This window comes from Salmo salar, chromosome ssa23, assembly GCF_905237065.1.
Source record: "Salmo salar chromosome ssa23, Ssal_v3.1, whole genome shotgun sequence".
Lineage (NCBI taxonomy): Eukaryota > Metazoa > Chordata > Actinopteri > Salmoniformes > Salmonidae > Salmo > Salmo salar.
The window spans coordinates 37,828,037-37,847,977 of record NC_059464.1 but is presented as its reverse complement, the minus strand read 5'-3'; the positions used below and the strand labels follow the sequence as shown (position 1 = coordinate 37,847,977).

General features: G+C 43.5%; 1 pseudogene; it reads right to left on the bottom strand.

Annotated features, from left to right (window-relative positions):
- Positions 1–579: 579 nt before the first annotated feature.
- Positions 580–7,346, bottom strand: LOC123729827 (ankyrin repeat and SOCS box protein 15-like; annotated as a pseudogene).
- Positions 7,347–19,941: the final 12,595 nt, after the last annotated feature.

The window sequence follows — 19,941 nt, the reverse complement described above, 5'->3', positions numbered from 1 at the left end:
GCAAAATCCTAGAGGACAACTTGGTTGTCTGCTTTCTACCAGACACTGGGAGACAAATTCACCTTTCAGCAGAACAATAACCTAAAACACAAGGCCAAATATACATTAGCATTGCTTACAAGACAACATTGAATGTTCCTGAGTGGCCTAGTTATAGTTTTGACTTAAATCGGCTTGGAAATAAATGGTAAGACTTGAACATGGCTATCTAGCAATGATCAACAACCAACTTCACGGAGCTTTAAGAATATTTTAAAGAATAATTTGCAAATATTGTACAATCCAGGTGTGCAAAGCTCTTAGAGACTTACCCAGAAAGACTCACAACTGTCATCACTGCCGAAGGTGATTCTAACATGTATTGACTCAGGAGTGTGAATATTTATTTAAATTGGATATTTCTGTATTTCATTTCCAAGAAATTAGCAAAAATGACTAAAAACATGATTTCATTTTGTCATTATGGGGTATTGTGTGTAGATAGGTGAGAAGAAAAATCTATTTAATCCATTTTGAATTCAGGCTGTAACGCAACAAAATGTAGAATAAGTTAAGGGGTATGAATACTTTCTGAAGGCACTATATGTAAGAACATTCTTCCTGCTTCTCCAGGTTGAGTTTGAATTGTGAACAGATAGGCACGTGACTAACATAGTCCAGAGGAATGCGCACCACACTCCCAGACAGGTGCATGAGGCAGGAGATACTCATGAATTCACAAAACTGCACAAGGGAAAGACAAGATTGGAAACTATTTTGTTTGTCACTCAGTCTAGAGAAGCTTAGAAAAACTTTCCACAATGGAAATAATGCAAAAAAGTTTGACAACTTACTGGGATTCCCTCCTCCGCACATTTCATACTCAAGCTGTCATCATGGTTACAAGCGAAGCACCTCTCAGTGTCATAGCCGTTGTTAGGCAGCAGACGCATCATCATCTCGTCCTGCAGGCAGTACTGCAGAGCAATGGGAACCACCATGTCACTGACCACTGTGAAGTAACAATTGACGTCTGCCTGTCTGGCCAAAAGCAGCTTCACAATCTCCCATCACCGCCACCAGGACGCAGTGTAGGGGGTCCAGGTCAGGTCTCCTGCGTTCAGCAGCATTTTGATGCATAAGATGTCCCCGTTAGACAAGGCGAAGTTTAATGCGCTTTTTCACTTGTCTGAGAGGCATGGGGTCAGGAGGGCATTAACGTCAAAGCCGTTTTCTGAGTAGACAATCAAAATGGTTGCCATCAGCTGCAGAGTGAATCGGGCATTGGCCAGAGAGTTTGCTAGCCTTTCTGGTGGTAACGGGTATCAACATCTTCAAGGCACCCAATGCATCCTCCAGAACACTCTCCCCACTTAAAGCCTGGGAATTTACCCTGCTTCCTTATGGGAAACGTAGAAAACAAAGTCACCCCAGCTGACAGCATACAACAGTGCATGAGGCAAGTTTACAAGACAAGACCAGTCCTCTGTAAACTCACAGAGCCTATGACTAGATATATACGTTAACGTTCTGAGATGATTTTTCCTCACTGGTTACCTACCATGGTGAAGAAGAATGTCTAGGATGTCGACATCGGTGCATTCAGCAGCAACACCCAATGGGGTCACCCCATGGTTATCTTTCTGGTTGACCAAACCTCTGTGCCTTAGTAACAACATCATGACCTCAGAGCAGCCCACCTTTGCTGCTTCATGCGTGGAGGTCCACTTCTTCTAACAGATCTGCTCCACCCAGGCTCCTCTAGCGATCAAAGTGTAGGCCATTTCATATGACCCAGACCTAACAGCTTCAACAAGGAGATATACTGTAACTGTTATATTGGGTTCATATGAACTTCTGAATTCATCAAATATAATTTTGGGGACATTTATCTCAAAATGAAAATTTGTATGCAAATAAAATGTAGGTCTACACCTATTTGTTTTAAGGTGATTTGGTAACAGTGTAATGATGGCATATCCAATGTGATTAAACAAGAGTGGGGTAAGTTGAGCCATTCCTTACATTCAGCTTTACTACATCAAGGGAAATATACTGTAGTATTCTTTCTGACAAAGATATCTACATATATTTCAGGATGTTGTCTATCCCTGGAAATAATCAGAATTTATGTAAGCACAACAGTTTTGAAAATATAGCTTGTCCAAAAAAAGTGGTCTCTTGGCACAGCTTACCTCAGGTATGGGGTAAGTTGAACCACCTCAAAGCAAGTGGGTGATGGTGTCCTGTGACAGTAGGTGATGGTTCTGGTCAAAGTTTAATTCATGGAAAGGGAGAGTGGTATATTGTATATCTTAAATGTATGGCTATATTCAGATATAAATCTCTCTGTTCTATATCACTTACTCTTCCAATTCTTGACCAGTTGTCTGGGACAGGGATGTTGGTTTGATGTGCCTATTCGTAGGCAAGTTCTCTGCACTTGAGGCTACTAAGCGGATTAAATTGGTCCAACAGATTCTTGATATGTTTATCAAGCTCAGACTCCATGTCATCAGATAAGACATTGTGTGCCTCTGCTACTTTATCGTAGCCTCTCTTTCACGCAGGTACAACTTAGTTACATGTTTTGTGCCTTCAGAAAGTATTCACACTCTATTACTCTTTCCACAGTCTGTTGTGTTAAAGCCTGAATTTAAAATGGATTAAATAATGTCAAAGTGGAATTATGTTTTTTTACATTTTTACAAATTAATAAAAAATGTAAAGCTGAAATGGCTTGAGTCAATAAGTATTGAACCCCTATGTTATGGCAAGCCTAAATAACTTTAGGAGTAACATTTTGCTTAACAAGTAACATAATAAGTTGCATGGACTCACTCTGTGTGTAATAACAGTGTTAAACATGATTTTTGAATGACTACCTCATCTCTGTACCCCACACATACAATTATCTGTAAGGTTCCTCAGTTGAGCCGTGAATTTCAAACACAGATTCAATGACAAAGACCAGGGATATTTTCCAATGCCTCGCAAAGAAGGACACCTATTGGTAGATGGGTAAAATAAAATAAACAGCAGACACTGAATATCCCTTTGAGCATGGTGAAATTATTCATTACACTTTGGATGGTGTATCAATACACCCAGTCACTACAAAAATACAGGCGTCCTTCCAAACTCAGTTGCTGACAGGAAGGAAACCGTTCAGGGATTTCACCATGAGACCAATGGTGACTTTAAAACCTCTAAATGATCTGCCACTTTTTTTCCCATTTTTGCCTAAAATGACATACCCAATTGTAACTGCCTGTAGCTCAGGACCTGAAGCAAGGAGATGCATATTCTTGATACCATTTGAAAGGAAAAACTTTGAAGTTTGTGGAAATGTTAAATTAATGCAGGAGAATATAACACATTAGATCTGGTAAAAGATAATACAAAGAAAAAAACATGCTTTTTTGTATTTTTTGGTTCCATCATCTTTGAAATGCAAGAGAAAGGCCATAATGTATTATTCCAGCCCAGGCACAATTTAGATTTTGGCCACAATATGGCTGCACTGTATGTGCAAAGTTTTAGACTGATGCAATGAACCATTGCATTTCTGTTCAACATTTTGTATCAAGACTGCCCAAATGTGCCTAATTGGTTTATTAATACATTTTCAAGTTAATAACTGTGCATTTTCCTCAAACACTGTCATGGTATTCTTTCACTGTAATAGCTACTGTAAATTGGACAGTGCAGTTAGATTAACACGAATTTAAGCTTTCTGCCAATATCAGATATGTCTATGTCCTGGGAAGTTTTCTTGTTACTTACAACCTCATGCTAATCACATTAACCTACGTTAGCTCAACCGTCCCGTGGGGGACCCACCGATCCTGTAGAGGTTTTTAAAAAAGTTGCAGAGTTTAATGGCTGTGTTACGAGAAAACTGAGGATTGATCAACAACATTGTAGTTACTCCACAATACTAGCCTATATGACACAGTGAAAAGAAGGAAGCCTGTACAGAATAAAAATATTCCAAAACATGCCTCCTGTTTGCAACAAGGCACTAAAGAAAAGTGATGCAATACAAAGTGTTATGTTAGGGCAAATCCAATACAACACATCACTGAGAACCACGCTCCATATTTTCAAGCATAGTGGTGGATGCATCATGTTATGGGTATGCTTGTCATTGGCAAGACATATTAGTGTTTTATTTTTCATAATTCTTTGTAACACAACAAAAAGTGTAAAAAGTCAAGGGGTTTGAATACTTTCTCAAGGCACTGTACCTCTTCAGTGTAATTCAGTCAATTTTTTCATCCCTTACTGAATGGACTTCCCTTCTCTCATTTCCTTGCCTGCTCTCTCAAGAACCTCAAGTGGGCTAGACCGCTGCTTGTATACACAGGGCATGATGATGTCTGCTCGTAACAATAAAAATGCACAATGTTGAGTTCGTATGCATGACACATTGCAAAAATACTATGCATACAACAGACAAAATGTAATCAGAATTTGTATGGGTTATGGTGACCATTGGATCAGCTTACCCCAAGGCAAAATTTTGACCATATTAGCCCACACAGCTTCAAGGATGCCCTTTCATACATATTGTAGCTTACAGAGACCCCAACAGATTTATAAAACTATCTACTTTGGTTTAGATACAAGCATCATGAAACCTATAACAATGGAAATCAATTTTTTTGGACCTAACTTGTTTGCCATTTTTCCATGTGGTTTCTTCCTTCACAAACTCCATGAAATGATGACCTCTTCTTAAATATTTGGCCACATTATTCATTTTGTGTATGGTTTCCTAGAAACAAGGGGTGGCTCAACTAACCCTTTGGCTCAACTTACCCCTCTCTCCCCTACAGTTTATGTCTGTTTGTGTTGTGTGGAGAAGCCCCATGCTTCAGCAGAGTCTTCACATTCTCCACCAGACTGGCTTTAGCTGCCAGAGTCAGTACTTAATGTCCGACCAATCATTATGCTGCATGGGTGCCGTCCTGACTGGCAAATGTCTACTGACATCAGATTGATATAGAGCCAGACAGAGGAGCGTCTCAAATCTGGATGGCATCCAGTATAACCAGGCTACTAAGCAGAACAGTTATTTTAAAGTATGTAACAAACTGCAAATGGCACAAACCAACAAGAAATAACTAAAATATAGTAACTTGTTACAAGGGCTCCCGAGTGGTGCAGCAGTCTAAGGCACTGCATCTCAGTACTAGAAGTGTCACTACAGACCCTGGTTCAATTCCAGGCTGTATCACAACCAGCCGTGATTGGGAGTCCCATAGGACTCCCAAGCACAATTGGCCCAGCGTCGTCCGGGTTAGGGTTTTGCCGTTGTAAGCCATCATTGTAAATAAGAATTTGTTCTTAACTGACTTGCTTAATTAAATAAAGGTGAAATACAAAGAGTTTTTGTACTTACTGCATTTAAATACATTGGAGCGACCTGGTGCCAGTGTGTAACCATGAGACAACTATCATGAAGTTCAATTCAAGATAAATACCAAGAAAACATACTGAATAAAAATATAAACGCAACATGCAACATTTTCAAAGATTTTACTGAATTACAGTTCATTTAAGGAAATCAGTCAATTGAAGTAAAATCATTAGGCCCTAATGTATGGATTTCAAATGACTGGGAATACAGACATGCATCTGTCGGTCACAGATACAGTGGCTTGCGAAAGTATTCACTCCCCTTGGCATTTTTCCTATTTTGTTGTTGTTGCCTTACAAACCCCCCCAAAAAATATATTTTAATTCCAGGTTGTATCATTTGTTTTACACAACATGTCTACCACTTTGAAGATGCTAATTTTTTTTTATTGTGAAACAAACAAGAAATAACATAAAAAAATGAAAACTTGAGCATGCATAACTATTTACCCCCCCCAAAGTCAATACTTTGTAGAGCAAGGTGTTCCGTATAGGGGTGAATACATACGCATGCCCCACTTTTACGTTTTGTTAAAAAAAAAATATATTTCACTTCACCAATTTGGACTATTCTGTGTATGTCCATTACATGAAATCCAAATAAAAATCTATTTAAATTTCAGGTTGTAATGCAGCAAAATAGGAAAAACACCAAGGGGGATAAATACTTTTGCAAGGCACTGTACCTTAAAAATAAAGGTAGGGGTGTGGATCAGAAAGCCAGTCAGTATCTGGTGTGACCTCATGCAGCGCTACACATCTCCTTCGCATGGAATTGATCAGGCTGTTGATTGTGGTCTGTGGAATGTTGTCCCACTCCTCTTCAATGACTGTGCGACGTTGCTGGATATTGGAACACGCTGTCATACACATCGATCCAGAGCATCCCAAACATGCTCAATGAGTGACATGTCTGGTGAGTGTGCAGGCCATGGAAGAACTGGGACATTTTCAGCTTCCAGGAATTGTGTACAGATCCTTGCTACATTGGGCCGTGCAATATCATGCTGGAACATGAGGTGATGGCGACGGATGAATGGCAAGACAATGGGCCTCAGGATCTCGTCATGTTATCTCTGTGCATTCAAATTGCCATCGATAAAATGCAACTGTGTTCGTTGTCTGTAGCTTATGCCTGCCCATACCATAACCCCACCACCACCATGGGGCACTCTGTTCACAACGTTGACATTAGCAAACCTCTCACCCACACAACACCATTCATGTGGTCTGCGGTTGTGAGGCTGGTTGGACGTACTGCCAAATTCTCTAAAATGATGTTAGAGGTGTCTTATGGTAGAGAAAATAACATTAAATTATCTGGAAACAGCTCTGGTGGACAATTACACGTTCCTTCAAAACTTGATACATCTGTGGCATTGTGTTGTGTGACAAAACTGCACATTTTAGAGTGACCTTTTATTGTCCCCAGCACAAGGTGCACCTGTGTAAGGGTCATGCTGTTTTATCAGTTTCTTGATATGTCACACCTGGCAGGTTGATGGATTATCTTGGCAAAGGAGAAATGGTCACTAACAGGGATGTAAACACATTTTTGTGCATATGAAACATTTCTGGGATCTTTTATTTCAGCTCATGAAACATGGGACCAACACTTTACATGCTCATTTATATTTTTGTTCAGTGTAGCAGACTGTAAAATTAAGCATAACCCAGAAGTACAGATTTAACAGTTTCCAACACTCCTGGTATAGGCTGTGCTGCAGCTCTATGGAGAGGTAGCAGTCCTCTACTGTCCACTTCTCTGAAGGCAGACAAGTAGCGCAGCATCTTCCTGAGAACAGACACCTGGCCTGGAGACCATGAATTAAGACATACAAGTGATGCATCATGCTCCTCCAGGACGAATCAGGTCTAAAAGGGCATTCAAGGTATTCTGTATATATTTTAAACCAATCAAATTGTCATTCACCTTTGCCCATCTATTGAGTACTGTCACTTTACCTTTCCCCCTAATCTCTCTGTGTGTTTAACAGGTTACTAGGGTCTGGCAATTCCTGTGCACAACTGATTCCCTTGTGACCGTGGCACTGGAGGAGCCCACAGCAGTACACATGCAAAACAACAAGACTTTCACAAGAGTTATTACTCAATAATGTTGTTACTTACCTTGCTCTATTGCAGTCAGAACTCAGTCACTGTCTCGTATGAGAGGAAGAAGAATGCCAATAACATTGTTAGAAATCTAACAGCATCTGAACTACAGGTATGAGACAAACAAATTTTAAACATTTTAGCAAAAACTCAAATGCATGTTTTCCATACCTGGCTTGAGATTTTATAAAGGCACAGTGGTGGAAAAAGTACCCAATTGTCATACTTGAGTAAAGGTAAAGATACCTTAATAGAAAATGACTCAAGTAAAAGTGAAAGTCACCCAGTAAAATACTACTTGAGTAAAAGTCTAAAACTATTCGGTTTTAAATATACTTAAGTATAAAAAGTAAATGGAAATTCTAAAATGTACTTAAGTATCAAAAGTAAAAGTATAAATCATTTCAAATTCGTTTTTTGTTATTGACGGATAGCAGGGGCACACTCCAACACTCAGACATCATTTATAAACAAAGCATTGTTTTTAGTGAGTCCGCCAGATCAGAGGGGGGAGGGGACTTCTGAGCTTGTCAATTACTTGGCATTTACTCTCAAAATTGTGATAAGTAAGCTGGATAGAAGCTAGCTAGCATTTCTTTTCCTGTGTCTTTTCAGCTGCAGCCTGCAAGAAGCCTACTGTCTGTGGAGCGTTGGCTGCTGCCATGGTACCTGCCAAGTGACCTCTGCTAAAATGTAGCTAGTGAAATTTAACCATGAAATGTTTAATCTACAAAAGTTACCAGATACCACGTGGGGGACCATTGCAACTTTAGGAACAATGTAACACAATCCAATCCCTTGTGAAATCTTTGAACTTTCATTTATTTCAAATAATTGGTAGCAGTATATATTCTAATTGTATTAGTGTGGTACTTATCAGGCAGCACTACACAATGTCTATCTTGGCGAGCCAGCATTTATAAAGTTGACCAAACATGTATATTTTCACAAACTGGCATCCAAATAAATGAATGGCCTTTATCAGGGTTCACAGAGATGGAAATTGAGGCTGTTAAATTTTTCAAAATTGCCCCGTATGGGTTCAGGGACCAGTCCAATCAAAATGGGAATACGACACAAAATATGATGTGATTTGGTAAATTAGTTGCAAAAACCTGACATAGGTCATTTTGAAAAATATACAAGGCTCCTTCATTTGTCTACCTGTAGAATTTTCTAAACTTCCGCTGTCCTCCAAGCCGAATATTTAGGAGCCTATGCAACCAAGATAGTCGCAAATTATATTCCAGAGTGTGATTTAGAACCACACTTCAAATTCCAGCAGGACTCTTTGGACTGGTCTGGTCAGATATGACTAGCCTGGCTGGCACGACCCACGTGACAACACAGCGAAGAGCTGAGTTAGGTGTTAGACAGACTGAGATATGACAGCCCTGCTAAGGTATTTGTTATTATGGAATACCGTAGCAAAGCTTGAAGGGGTCCGGTGGGTGATCCGGATCTGGAGTATGCGATATGATGGCCCTTCAAAAGCCATGGTAATCTAACAGCTCAATGGTGGCCAGCTGCCTCAGCACTACTGGGATAATCCACAATTCAGAACCAAGTAGCCACTGCTATGTGGTTACAGACACGGGAGTTTATAGGAATTTATAAGATACTGCGCTTCAGAGGCCTTTTGTCTGCACGAACACACACACACGCATACACACGCATACACACACACACACACACACACACACACACACACACACACACACACACACACACACACACACACACACACACACACACACACACACACACACACACACACACACACACACACACACACACACACACACACACACACACACGCCACAAAAGAGAACCCTGTTTATCAGTATCTTAAATGTCATTAACTATTGGAATGGCTTTCTCTCTAAAAGTAATGCAATTGTTTTAAGACGTGTGAGTGAATTCACCTGAGTATACAAGAATCTTGGCAAGATGCCTTTACAGTGGTGTAATGTACTTAAGTAAAAATACTTTAAAGTACTACTTAAGTAGTTTTTGGGGGTATCTGTACTTTACTATTTATATTTTCACCAACTTTTACTTCTACTTCACTACATTCCTAAAGAAAATAAGGTACTTTTTCCTCCATACATTTTCCCTGACACCCAAAAGTACTCGTTACATTTTGACAGGACAAGGGTCCAATTCACACACTTATCAAGAGAACATCCCTGGTCATCCCTACTGCCTAGATCTCTCCCAATGTTTCTTGTATCAATGTATAGGCAATGCAAGCCCTTCTGCCTAGCTCTGTTGCCCCCCACCTAAAATAAATAGCCTTCTATTAGTTTAAAATAAAAAGCATGACCAAATCATTTATAATTCTTGTATATTTTTTAAAGATTTTGCCAATGTAAAATAAGACGTGCATTTGATGGGAAGATGGACACCCATTGCACCATCAGAACCAAGGAGCAGAGAAACCTGCATGCCAGCATTAACCTGCTCTACCTCATCCAGGAGGAGAGACCTGTATGCCAGCATCAACCTGCTCTACCTCATCCAGGAGGAGAGACCTGTATGCCAGCATCAACCTGGTCTACCTCATCCAGGAGGAGAGACCGGTACGCCAGCATCAACCTACACTACCTCATCCAGTAGGAGAGACCTGTATGCCAGCATCAACCTGCACTACCTCATCCAGGAGGAGAGACCTGTACGCCAGCATCAACCTGCACCACCTCATCCAGGAGGAGAGACCTGTACGCCAGTATCAACCTGCTCTACCTCATCCAGGAGGAGACCTGTACGCCAGTATCAACCTGGTCTACCTCATCCAGGAGGAGAAACCTGTATGCCAGCATCAACCTGCTCTACCTCATCCAGGAGGAGAGACCTGTATGCCAGCATCAACCTGCTCTACCTCATCCAGGAGGAGACCTGTACGCCAGTATCAACCTGCACTACCGCATCCAGGAGGAGAGACCTGTACGCCAGCATGAACCTGCACTACCACAACCAGGAGGAAAGACCTGGACGCCAGCATCAACCTGCACTACCGCAACCAGGAGAGGCTGGATGCGCCACTCACACTCAAACACGACGTTAATGTGGGAACACTTACCCTCAGCCCATACTGACTGAAAATATGTTTTAGATGTTTTTAGATATAAATATGTATATACTGATTGATTGTGAATTGGCAATTACCCATTGTTTTCTATGAGGATTTTTCAATTCATGAATCATAAAAATGCTTCATAACCATAATGCTTCTATGTGACTGTAAGCTGACCTAGGACATTGTGGAGTTGATTGACAGGGAGGCGGACCTTCTGTTTAGGGGGGTAAAGGAGACCAATCTTCTGGAGGGGCTGAGGAAGAAATTCTCCACCCTCTTTAATCCAGTTTGTCAAAACCCCCAAATTTAACCCTGAGGTGGCAAAACTGCTTAAGGTACAGTATATCTCTGTCACACCAGCCTTCGCTTTGGCTCCCCCTCCTGTCCAGCTCAGGCGCTTCGGAGTCGCCGGGCCTTCTAGCTGCTACCGAACCTGCTGCTGGCAAACGCCCTTCACTCATCAACCCCGGACTTGTCTCGTCATCACTACACACACACCTGGTTCAAATCCCCACTATCACTGTATATATATAATACCCCTGAAATTTCCAGCCCTAACTATAACATTTTCTGACAAGATAGAACTGCCAAAGGGGGCGGAGTTGCAATCTACTGCAGAGATAGCCTGCAGAGTTCTGTCATACTATCCAGGTCTGTGCCCAATCAATTTGAGCTTCTACTTTTAAAAATCCACCTTTCCAGAAACAAGTCTCTCACCGTTGCCGCTTGCTATAGACCACCTACTGCCCCCAGCTGTGCCCTGGACACCAAATGTGAATTGATTGCCCTCATCTATCATCAGAGCTTGTACTGTTAGGTGACCTAAACTGGGACATGCTTAACACCCCGGCCGTACTACAATCTAAGCTAGATGCCCTCAATCACACACAAATTATCAATGAACCTACCAGGTACAACCCCAAATCCGTAAACACGGGCACCCTCATATATATATCATCCTAACCAACCTGCCCTCCAAATACTCCTCTGCTGTCTTCAACCAGGATCTCAGCGATCACAGCCTCATTGCCTGCGTCCGTAATGGTTCTGTGGTCAAACGACCACCCCTCATCACTGTCAAACACTCCCTAAAACACTTCAGCAAGCAGGCCTTTCTAATCAACCTGGCCCGGGTATCCTGGAAGGATATTGACCTCATATATAGTACTACCCACCACTGCGACCTGTATGCTCTCGTTGGCTGGCCCTCGCTTCATCTTCATTGCCCCACCCACTGGCTCCAGGTCATCTATAAGCTCACTGGTAACCATAGTAGCACCCACCCGTAGCACGCACTGCAGCAGGTATATTTCACTGGTCACCCCCAAAGCCAATTTCTCCTTTATCTGCCTTTCCTTGCAGTTCTCTGCTGCCAATGACTGGAACGAATTGCAAAAATCACTGAAGCTGGAGACTCATATCTCCCTCTCTAACTTTAAGCACCAGCTGTCAGAGCAGCTCACAGATCACTGCACCTGTACATAGCCCATCTGTAAATAGCCCATCCAACTACCTCATCACCATACTGTTAATTTGTTTTTGCTCCTTTGCATCCCAGTGTCTCTACTTGCACATTCATCTTCTGCACATCTATCACTCCAGTGTTTAATTGCTTTATTGTAATTATTTTGCCACTATGGCCTATTTATTGCCTTACCTCCCTTATCTCATTTGCACACACTGTATATATACTTTTCTATTGTGTTATTGACTGTATGTATGTTTATTCCATGTGTAACTCTGTGTTGTTGTCTGTGTCTCACTGCTTTGCTTTATCTTGGCCAGGCCGCAGTTGTAAATGAGAACTTGTTCTCAACTGGCCTACCTGGTTAAGTAAAGGTGAAATAAAAAAATATCTATATTTTTTTTGTCTTTGTCGGTCATTATAAATATTGCTTGTTTTCCTGAGAGGAATCTCTCTGAGTACTTTATTAATTTTGCACTTTGGGTTTCGTCCCGCTTTTATATATATATACTGCTCAAAAAAATAAAGGGAACACTAAAATAACACATCCTAGATCTGAATGAATGAAATAATCTTATTAAATACTTTTTTCTTTACATAGTTGAATGTGCTGACAACAAAATCACACACAAATAATCAATGGAAATACAATTTATCAACCCATGGAGGTCTGGATTTGGAGTCTCACTCAAAATTAAAGTGGAAAACCACACTACAGGAATTTATAAGATACTGCGCTTCAGAGGCCTTTTGTCTGCACGAAAACACACACACACGCATACTACAGGCTGATCCAACTTTGATGTAATGTCCTTAAAACAAGTCAAAATGAGGCTCAGTAGTGTGTGTGGCCTCCACATGCCTGTATGACCTCCCTACAACGCCTGGGCATGCTCCTGATGAGGTGGCAGATGGTCTCCTCCCAGACCTGGACTAAAGCATCTGCCAACTCCTGGACAGTCTGTGGTGCAACGTGGCGTTGGTGGATGGAGCGAGACATGATGTCCCAGATGTGCTCAATTGGATTCAGGTCTGGGGAACGGGCGGGCCAGTCCATAGCATCAATGCCTTCCTCTTTCAGGAACTGCTGACACACTCCAGCCACATGAGGTCTAGCATTGTCTTGCATAAGGAGGAACCCAGGGCCAACCGCACCAGCATATGGTCTCACAAGGGGTCTGAGGATCTCATCTCGGTACCTAATGTCAGTCAGGTTACCTCCGGCGAGCACATGGAGGGCTGTGCGGCCCCCCAAAGAAATGCCACCCCACACCATGACTGACCCACCGCCAAACCGTTCTCCACGGCGTCTCCAGACTCTGTCACGTCTGTCACATGTGCTCAGTGTGAACCTGCTTCATCTGTGAAGAGCACAGGGTGCCAGTGGCGAATTTGCCAATCTTGGTGTTCTGTGGCAAATGCCAAACGTCCTGCACGTTGTTGAGCTGTAAGCACAACCCCCACCTGTGGACGTCGGGCCCTCATACCACCCTCATGGAGTCTGTTTCTGACCGTTTGAGCAGACACATGCACATTTGTGGCCTGCTGGAGGTCATTTTGCAGGGCTCTGGCAGTGCTTCTCCTGCTCCTCCTTGCACAAAGGCGGAGGTAGCGGTCCTGCTGCTGGGTTGTTGTCCTCCAACGGCCTCCTCCATGTCTCCTGATGTACTGGCCTGTCTCCTGGTAGCGCCTCCATGCTCTGGACACTACGCTGACAGACACAGCAAACCTTCTTGCCACAGCTCGCATTGCTGTGCCATCCTGGATGAGCTGCACTACCTGAGCCACTTGTGTGGGTTGTAGACTCCGTCTCATGCTACCACTAGAGTGAAAGCACCGCCAGCATTCAAAAGTGACCAAAACATCAGCCAGGAAGCATACGAACTGAGAAGTGGTCTGTGGTCACCCCCTGCCGAACCACTCCTTTATTGGGGGTGTCTTGATAATTGCCTATAATTTCCACCTGTTGTCTATTCCATTTGCACAACAGCATGTGAAATTTATTGTCAATCATTGTTGCTTCCTAAGTGGACAGTTTGATTTCACAGAAGTGTGATTGACTTGGAGTTACATTGTGTTGTTTAAGTGTTCCCTTTATTTTTTTGAGCAGTGTATATAGTTGTTTAATATATTCAGTAGTTTTAAACCTGCGACTGTGTAACAAGGGTCGTCTAAAGGAGACCAAGGCGCAGCGTGTACAGTGCTCATTCTTTTCTTTAATGAAAAAACACTTCAACAAAACAACAAACGACCGACAACAGTTCCATAAGGTACACTTGACAAAACGGAAAACAACTACCCACCCCCACACATGAAAAACAGGCTGCCTAAGTATGGCTTCCAATCAGAGACAACGATAGACAGTTGCCTCTGATTGGAAACCATACCTGGCCAAAACATAGAAAACAAAAACATAGAAATAGAAATCTAGAAAACCCCACAAAGAAACAGAAAACCAAAACCACCCAAAACACCCACCTGTCCCACCCTGACCACTCTACTATGGAAAATGACCTCTTACAAGGGTCAGGACGTGACAGACTGCCTCCTGCCTACTCCTCTCTGCACTTGTGACATCTCTCAGACTCTATAGTGTTTAGGTGTTATATGATGGATTTTATTGTCATTATTTAACCTTCACTTAAAAGATGCACTATGCAGAAATCGCTCCACCATTTCCTTGTTGCTAAAATGTGAATAGTTAACCTAATTTCAGTTTATGTGACAAAACAAGCAAGTATAGTGCAGAGAATATTGATACAATCTAAACCACTATGAAATATATTTTCCATACCAAAAATACTGTATTTTCACCTATTCGAAGCAGGTGTACAAAACCGAAAGTAAAAGACGCAAAGACTTTAACTTGCTTTCAATAAGAATGATGGATCTGTAATTCACATTTCTATGGGAATTTGGTCGGGTCGCCCAAAGAGTTACGTATTGCAGCTTTAAGCAAATTTAAAAAATGTATGTATATAAGAAAACAACTTCTGAGTGTGTCTGAGTCTGACCCTCATCCTCCTCGCCCTCCTCCTTTTACCTCCTTCAGGTCCCCCAGGACCCGGCCTAGCTGAGGGAAAACATCTACCTGCTGTCTATTTTTCGCTGATGACCAAGGCTCGACTGGTGGGCCAGTGTAGTAGCTGTTCAGAGCTGGAGAACAAGGCTAACCACCGCAATGACTTCTCCCACTATAAGACCATCCTCAGGAGGCTCCGCACGACTGAGTCCAAGATCAACAAGCAGGCCAAGATTACCTACCTGCTGCAGGTGTGCGCGTGTGTGTGAGTGTGTATGTGTGTGTAACTGTGGTTTTGTGTATCTTACAGGACCAGGACCTGCGGTACCTGATAGATGTAGTGTGGGGGGGCAGTCGGCCCTCAATGCGTAGAGCAACATGCATGACCTGGTAATGGTGAGGTGGGACCGCCTGTGGGAGTGGAGCCCCTGGAACTGCACCCTGCTCGTCAAGGATGAAGCTCCTGCTCACATCAAAGTGGAGAACATTGACAATGTAAACACACACACACACACACACACACCGACAGAGGAACCAGATATTTTGAAGGATTTTCTTTTGAGGGTTTAAAATACAGAAGTGCCTAGCTTCTCCAGCAGATGTAACTAAGTAAACATCACTGATATTAACAACCATATAGAGATAGTATTAGAGTAGCAGAGAGAGAAGAATAAATTCTAGGCTATATTATGTAATGGATTTTGATACCACTAGCTAGATGGGAAAGTCTAAATTATCAACCCCTGTCGACTAAGGACAGGCCTATGGAGTGGTGTTCATTCGGAATGTGAAACACGAACACACGCTGGCAAATAAATACTTCTCCCAGATCTCCGTCAAAGCCAAATACCTCCAGGACGTGGACTTGCAGCCGGCCGCCCACGGCAACCTGCTGGTCGCCACGGCGATGTCCAGGTCCCTGACTACCATCCCACAAGCCTCTGGTGGTAAGGCCATGCAGTGAAGCCCTCATCCTCCCCCTGCCTGTCTCCTTGTCTGTCTATCCAGCTCTCTCCCCTCTTCCTCCCTCTGGCTGTTTCTGTTGGTCTGTCCTTCTCTCTCCCGTCTTCCTCCCTCTGCCCTTCTCTCTATCGGTCTGTCTATCCCTCACTCTCCTCTTTCTCTACGTCTCTCCTCTATGTCAAATAAAAATAGTATTTTTGATCATTATTGAACTGGTTTGGCTTATGCAACTTCGAAATGGATGTTCAATGTAATTTTAGAATTGATTATATGAAATTATATCAAAGATACTGTAAACTACAATCTGAATGGATGTTTGTGTGCAAAAAATATGATCTTGTAAGATCTTGACTCATGATCATAGGAACCTGGTACAAGGATCCTGCAAGATACAACCCCGCTAAGGTCGATGCCTACATGGAAATCTAATTAGCAAAATACAAAAATCAGTTTAAGCTACAGTACCAGTCAAATGTTTGTACACACCTACTCATTCCAAGGTTTTTCTTTATTTTTACATTTTGTACATTGTAGAATAATAATGAAGACATCAAAACTATGAAATAATACATATAGAATCATGTAGTAACCAAAAAAGTGTTAAATCAAAATTGAATTTATATTTGAGATTCTTCAAACCCTTTGCCTTGATGGCAGCTTTGCACACTCTTGGCATTCTCTCAACCAGCTTCATGAGGTAGTCACCTGGAATGCATTTCAATTAACAGCTGTGCCTTGATAAAAGTTGTGCAATTTCATTCCTTCTTAATGCGTTTGAGCCAATCAGATTTGTTGTGACAAGGTAGGGGTGGTATACAGAAGATAGCCCTATTTGGTAAAAGACCAAGTTCATGTCATGGCAAGAACAGCTCAAATAAGCAAAGAGAAACGACTGTCCATCATTACTTTCAGACATGAAGGTAAGTCAATGCGGAACATTTCAAGAACCTTGAAAGTTTCTTCAAGTGCAGTCGCAAAAACCATCAAGAGCTATGATGAAGCTGGCTGTCATGAGGACCGCTAAGTGAAAGGAAGACCCAGAGTTACCTCTGCTGCAGAGGATAAGTTCATTAGAATTACCAGCCTCAGAAATTGCAGCCCAAATAAATGAACTCAGCAAAAAAAGAAACGTCCTCTCACTGTCGACTGTGTTTATTTTCAGCAAACATAACATGTGTAAATATTTGTATGAACATAACAAGATTCAACAACTGAGACATAAACTGAACAAGTTCCATAGACATGTGACTAACAGAAATGGAATAATGTGTCCCTAAACAAAATCAAAACTAACAGTCAGTATCTGGTGTGGCCACCAGCTGCATTAAGTACTGCAGTGCATCTCCTCCTCATGGACTGCACCACATTTGCCAGGTCTTGCTGTGAGATGTTACCCCACTCTCCACCAAGGCACCAGCAAGTTCCCGGACATTTCTGGGGGCAATGGCCCTAGCCCTCACCCTCTGATCCAACAGGTCCCAGACGTGCTCAATGGGATTGAGATCCGGGCTCTTCGCTGGCCATGGCAGAACACTGACATTCCTGTCTTGCAGGAAATCAAGCACAGAACGAGCAGTATGGCTGGTGGCATTGTCATGCTGGAGGGTCATGTCAAGATGAGCCTGCAGGAAGGGTACCACATGAGGGAGGATGATGTCTTCCCTGTAACGCACAGTGTTGAGATTGCCTGCAATGACAAGGTCAGTCCGATGATGCTTTGACACACCGCCCCAGACCATGACGGACCCTCCACCTCCAAATCAATCCCACTCCAAAGTACAGGCCTCGGTGTAACATTCATTCCTTCGACAATAAACACAAATCCGACCATCACCCCTGGTGAGAAAAAAACGCGACTCATCAGTGAAGAGCACTTTTTGCCAGTCCTGTCTGGTCCAGCGTCGGTGGGTTTGTGCCCATAGGCGACATTGTTGCCAGTGATGTCTGGTGAGGACCTGCCTTACAACAGGCCTACAAGCCCTCAGTCCAACCTCTATCAGCTTATTGCAGACAGTCTGAGCACTGATGGAGGGATTGTGTGTTCCTGGTGTAACTCGGGCAGTTGTTGTTGCCATCCTGTACCTGTCCCTCAGATGAGATGTTCGGACGTGCTGATCCTGTGCAGGTGTTACACGTGGTCCGCCACTGCAAGGACGATCAGCTGTCCGTCCTGTCTCCCTGTAGTGCTGTCTTAGGCGTCTCACAGTACGGGCATTGCAATGTATTGCCCTGGCCACATCTGCAGTCCTCATGCCTTCTTGCAGCATGCCTAAGGCACATTCACGCAGATGAGCAGGGACCCTGGGCATCTTTCTTTTGGTGTTTTTCAGAGTCAGTAGAACGGCCTCTTTAGTGTCCTAAGTTTTCATAACTGTGACCTTAACTGCCTACTGTCTGTAAGCTGTTAGTGTCTTAACGATGTTCCACAGGTGCATGTTCATTAATTGTTTATGGTTAATTGAACAAGCATGGGAAACAATGTTTAAACCATTTACAAAAATATGAAATATATTTGATTTAATTTGTTTAACACTTTTTTGGTACTACATGATTCCATATGTGTTATTTCATAGTTTTGATCTATTCATTATTATTCTACAATGTAGAAAATAGTCAAAATAAAGAAAAACCCTTGAACGAGTAGCTGTCCAAACTTTTGACTGGTACTGTCATGCCCTGACCGTTGAGATCCTTATTATTCTCTATGTTTGGTTAGGTCAGGGTGTGACTTGGGTGGGAAAATCTACGTTTTCTGTTTCTTTGTTTTTGGGCCGAGTGTGGTTCCCAATCAGAGACAGATGTCTATCGTTGTCTCTGATTGGGAATCATACTTAGGCAGCCTGTTTTCTTCCTGTGTTTGTGGGAGGTTGTTTTCTGTTTACTGTCTGTACCTGACGGAACTGTGCGTTTTCACTTTTCGACCTGAGCCAACTCCCCGTGCTTACCGTGGGGAGCGTGTGACCAGTCAGGCACCATGTTATGCAGTGATGCGCACTGTGTCTCCAGTGCGCATTCACAGCCCGGTGCGCTCGTTGCTTGCGCCTCACATTTGCCGGGCTACAGTGAGCATTCAGCCAGGACGGGTTGTGCCAGCTCAGCGCTTCTGGTCTCCAGTACGCCTCCTCGGTCCAGGATATCCTGCGCCAGCTCTACGCACTGTGTCGCCAGTGCGCCTTCACAGCCCAGTGCGTCCTGTGCCAGCACCCCGCACTTGCCGGGCTAAAGTAAGCATCCAGCCAGGACGGGTTGTGCCAGCCCTACGCTCCAGACCTCCAGTGCTCCTCCACGGCCCAATATATCCTGTGGCAGCTCCACGCACCCGGTCTCCAGTGCATCTCCCCAGCCTGGTGCGCCCTGTGCCTGCACCACGCACCCGGCCTCCAGTGCGTCTCCCCTGTCCGGTGAGACCTGTTTCGACTCCACGGACCAGGCCTCCAGTGTGTCTCCCCAGCCTGGTAAGCCCTGTGGCAGCTCCACGCACCAGGCTGCCAGTACGTCTCCTCAGTCCGGTGAGACCTGTTCCGGCTCCACGTACGAAGCCTCCAGTGATGTTCCATGGTCCGGAGCCTCCAGTGATGATCCATGGCCCGGAGCCTCCAGTGATGATCCATGGCACGGAGCCTCCAGTAATGATCCATGGCACAGAGCCTCCAGTGATGATCCATGGCCCGGAGCCTCCAGTGATGATCCATGGCCGGAGCCTCCAGTGATGATCCATGGCCCGGAGCCTCCAGTGATGATCCATGGCCCGGAGCCTCCAGTGATGATCCATGGCGCGGAGCCTCCAGTAATGATCCATGGCACAGAGCCTCCAGTGATGATCCATGGCCCGGAGCCTCCAGTGATGATCCATGGCCGGAGCCTCCAGTGATGATCCATGGCCCGGAGCCTCCA